This window comes from Harmonia axyridis, chromosome X (genome assembly GCF_914767665.1).
Source record: "Harmonia axyridis chromosome X, icHarAxyr1.1, whole genome shotgun sequence".
Taxonomy (NCBI): Eukaryota; Metazoa; Arthropoda; class Insecta; order Coleoptera; family Coccinellidae; genus Harmonia; species Harmonia axyridis.
The window spans coordinates 31,074,734-31,079,733 of record NC_059508.1 but is presented as its reverse complement, the minus strand read 5'-3'; the positions used below and the strand labels follow the sequence as shown (position 1 = coordinate 31,079,733).

At 40.5% G+C, this 5,000-nt stretch overlaps 1 non-coding gene across 1 annotated transcript; it reads right to left on the bottom strand.

The window, feature by feature from the left end:
* Positions 1-3,074: 3,074 nt before the first annotated feature.
* On the bottom strand, positions 3,075-3,193 carry LOC123686806. The gene has a single exon (XR_006748563.1). It is a non-coding gene; the product is annotated as a 5S ribosomal RNA (ribosomal RNA).
* Between the last annotated feature and the right edge of the window lie 1,807 nt (positions 3,194-5,000).

Sequence of the window (5,000 nt, the reverse complement as noted above, 5' to 3'; positions counted from 1 at the left end):
TCTCGGGCAGACCGATGCACAACGTAAATGACGATCGGGACCGGGGCGATCGGTCGTATCTGACACCGCCGGCTCGGTTCTAACATCGTCAATGAGTCGGGGTTGTAAAAAAGGACGTGAACATTTTTCCTTATAAAAATCAAACCCGACCATGGATTTTGATTCTGATTGTTGATTATCGCTACTAGAACATATAAGGAGGCAACCAAATCAAATTTGAGAAAATTCCACGATCAGAAAATTTTTTTCGAAAAAAAAAAAAAATCGTAATCACCTCGGTCATGGCGAGTTATTTTCCGTATTTCATTCCACAATCAACGTACAACATAGAAGAAATCATCTCTCTAACTATCCTGGTTCAAAAGTTGTATCGGAACATTTCACGTCGTAATATCTCGCCAAGTCCAGACCTCGGCGATAGGTAGTATCTGACACCGTCCGCTCGGGACTGACATCGACTTGGACTCGGGCTGATGATGGGGAGGCGTTTAAGGACGTGAACATTTTTCCTTATAAAAATTAAAGTCGACAATGAATATTGATTCTGATTACTGATTTACGCTTTAAAAACACATTAGAAGGCAACCAAATCGAATTTGAGGAAATTCCACGATCAGAAAATTTTTTTCGAAAAAAAAAAAAATCCGAAAAATATTTTTCGATTCCGATTACTGATTTACTCTTTTAGAACACATTAGGAGGCAACCAAATCAAATTTGAGAAAATTCCACAATCAGAAAATTTTTTTCGAAAAAAAAAAAAATTCGAGGACACCTCGGTCATGGCAAGTTATTTCCCACAATCCATTCCCCGATCCACGTACATCCCAGAAAAAATCATCTCTCTAACTATCCTGGTTCAAAAGTTGTATCGGAACATTTTCACGTCGAAAATATATCTCTAAGTCCAAACCGATGCACCACGTAAACTAGGGCAGACCGATGCACCACGTAATATCGGGCAGACCGATGCAGAACGTAAACTCGATCATACCGATGCTTCACGTAATCTCGATCTTACCGATGCACCACGTAAACAAGGGCAGACCGATGCAGAACGTAAAGTAGATCTTACCGATGCACCACGTAATCTCGATCTTACCGATGCACCACGTAATCTCCATCTTACCGATGCACCACGTGAACTGGATCTTACCGATGCAGAACGTGAATTGGATCTTACCGATGCAGAACGTGAATTGGATCTTACCGATGCACCACGTAAACTCGATCATACCGATGCACCACGTAATCTCGGGCAGACCGATGCACAACGTAAATGACGATCGGGACCGGGGCGATCGGTCGTATCTGACACCGCCGGCTCGGTTCTAACATCGTCAATGAGTCGGGGTTGTAAAAAAGGACGTGAACATTTTTCCTTATAAAAATCAAACCCGACCATGGATTTTGATTCTGATTGTTGATTATCGCTACTAGAACATATAAGGAGGCAACCAAATCAAATTTGAGAAAATTCCACGATCAGAAAATTTTTTTCGAAAAAAAAAAAAAATCGTAATCACCTCGGTCATGGCGAGTTATTTTCCGTATTTCATTCCACAATCAACGTACAACATAGAAGAAATCATCTCTCTAACTATCCTGGTTCAAAAGTTGTATCGGAACATTTCACGTCGTAATATCTCGCCAAGTCCAGACCTCGGCGATAGGTAGTATCTGACACCGTCCGCTCGGGACTGACATCGACTTGGACTCGGGCTGATGATGGGGAGGCGTTTAAGGACGTGAACATTTTTCCTTATAAAAATTAAAGTCGACAATGAATATTGATTCTGATTACTGATTTACGCTTTAAAAACACATTAGAAGGCAACCAAATCGAATTTGAGGAAATTCCACGATCAGAAAATTTTTTTCGAAAAAAAAAAAAATCCGAAAAATATTTTTCGATTCCGATTACTGATTTACTCTTTTAGAACACATTAGGAGGCAACCAAATCAAATTTGAGAAAATTCCACAATCAGAAAATTTTTTTCGAAAAAAAAAAAAATTCGAGGACACCTCGGTCATGGCAAGTTATTTCCCACAATCCATTCCCCGATCCACGTACATCCCAGAAAAAATCATCTCTCTAACTATCCTGGTTCAAAAGTTGTATCGGAACATTTTCACGTCGAAAATATATCTCTAAGTCCAAACCGATGCACCACGTAAACTAGGGCAGACCGATGCACCACGTAATATCGGGCAGACCGATGCAGAACGTAAACTCGATCATACCGATGCTTCACGTAATCTCGATCTTACCGATGCACCACGTAAACAAGGGCAGACCGATGCAGAACGTAAAGTAGATCTTACCGATGCACCACGTAATCTCGATCTTACCGATGCACCACGTAATCTCCATCTTACCGATGCACCACGTGAACTGGATCTTACCGATGCACCACGTAATCTCGATCTTACCGATGCACCACGTGAACTGGATCTTACCGATGCAGAACGTGAATTGGATCTTACCGATGCACCACGTAAACTCGATCTTACCGATGCACCACGTAATCTCGATCTTACCGATGCACCACGTGAACTGGATCTTACCGATGCAGAACGTGAATTGGATCTTACCGATGCACCACGTAAACTCGATCTTACCGATGCACCACGTAATCTCAATCTTACCGATGCACCACGTGAACTGGATCTTACCGATGCAGAACGTGAATTGGATCTTACCGATGCACCACGTAAACTCGATCTTACCGATGCACCACGTAATCTCAATCTTACCGATGCACCACGTGAACTGGATCTTACCGATGCAGAACGTGAATTGGATCTTACCGATGCACCACGTAAACTCGATCTTACCGATGCACCACGTAATCTCGATCTTACCGATGCACCACGTGAACTGGATCTTACCGATGCAGAACGTGAATTGGATCTTACCGATGCACCACGTAAACTCGATCTTACCGATGCACCACGTAATCTCAATCTTACCGATGCATCACGTAATCTCGATCTTACCGATGCAGAACGTAAACTCGATCATACCGATGCACCACGTTATCTCGGCAGACCGATGCAGAACGTAAAAAAAAAGCTTACAGCACGCGGTGTTCCCAAGCGGTCACCCATCCAAGTACTAACCGCGCCCGACGCTGCTTGGCTTCAGTGTTCTGACGAGAACTGGCAATTTCAGCGTGGTATGGCCGTAAACAACAAATATAGCGATATTTTCTATGATATCTCACTTTTTGGGAGCGGAAAGGACGTGAACGTTTTTCCTTATAAAAAATGAAATAACTTTTGGATATTAATTCTGATTGTTGATTTAAGTTTTAAGAACACATTAGGACATATCTCAATGAAATTTGAGGGATTTCCGAAATCGAAAAATATTTTTCGAAAAAAAAAAAAAATCCCAGAAGACCTCGGTCATCTCAAGTTTATTTCCATATTCTATTACACAATCAACGTACATCACAAAAGGAACCATCTCTCTAACTATCACAGTTAAATTTTTGTATCGGAACATTTCACGTCGGAATATCTCGCTAAGTCCAGACCGGGGAGATCGGTCGCATTTGACACCGTCCGCTCCGGTCTAACATCGTCTTGGAGTCGGGGTAACGATGGAGAGGCGTTTAAGGACGTGAACATTTTTCCTTATAAAAATTAAAGTCGACAATGAATATTGATTCTGATTACTGATTTACTCTTTTAGTACACATTAGAAGGCAACGCAATCAGATTTGAGGAAATTTCAAGATCAGAAAATTTTTTTCGAAAAAAAAAAAAATTCAAGAACACCTGGGTCATGGCAAGTTATTTCCCACAATCCATTCCACAATCAACGTACAACATAGAAGAAATCATCTCTCTAACTATCCTGGTTCAAAAGTTGTATCGGAACATTTCACGTCGAAATACCTCGCCAAGTCCAGACCGGGGCGATAGGTAGTATCTGACACCGTCCGCTCGGGACTGACATCGACTTGGACTCGGGCTAATGATGGGGAGGCGTTTAAGGACGTGAACATTTTTCCTTATAAAAATTAAAGTCGACAATGAATATTGATTCTGATTACTGATTTACGCTTTAAAAACACATTAGAAGGCAACCAAATCAAATTTGAGGAAATTCCAAAATCAGAAAATTTTTTTTCAAAAAAAAAAAAATCCGAAAAATATTTTTCGATTCTGATTACTGATTTACTCTTTTAGAACACATTAGAAGGCAACGAAATCAAATTTGAGTGAAATCCAAAATCAGAAAATATTTTTCGAAAAAAAAAAAAAATTCGAGAACACCTCGGTCATGGCAAGTTATTTTCCACAATCCATTCCCCAATCAACGTACATCCCAGAAAAAATCATCTCTCTAACTATCCTGGTTCAAAAGTTGTATCGGAACATTTTCACGTCGAAAATATATCTCAGAGTCCAGACCGATGCAGAACGTAAACTCGATCATACCGATGCTTCACGTAATCTCGATCTTACCGATGCACAACGTAAACTAGATCACACCGATGCAGAACGTAAACTCGATCATACCGATGCACCACGTAAACTCAGGCAGACCGATGCAGAACGTGAACTCGATCTTACCGATGCACCACGTAATCTCGATCTTACCGATGCACCACGTAAACTCGGGCAGACCGATGCAGAACGTGAACTCGATCTTACCGATGCACCACGTAAACTAGGGCTGACCGATGCATCACGTAAACGACGATCGAGAGGCGCGAAAGGACGTGAACGTTTTTCATTATAAAAATTGAAATAAATGATAAATAATGATTCTGATTGTTGGTTATCATTTTTAATAAGCATTAGGAGGCAACCAAATGAAATTTGAGGAAATTCCGATAATAGAAAATTTTTTCGAAAAAAAAAAAAAATTCATGAAATCCTCGGTCATCGCAAAATATTTACCATATTCTGTTCGATAATCAACGTATATTTAAGAAGGAATCATATCTGTATCTATCTTGGTTCAAATTTTGTATCGGAACATT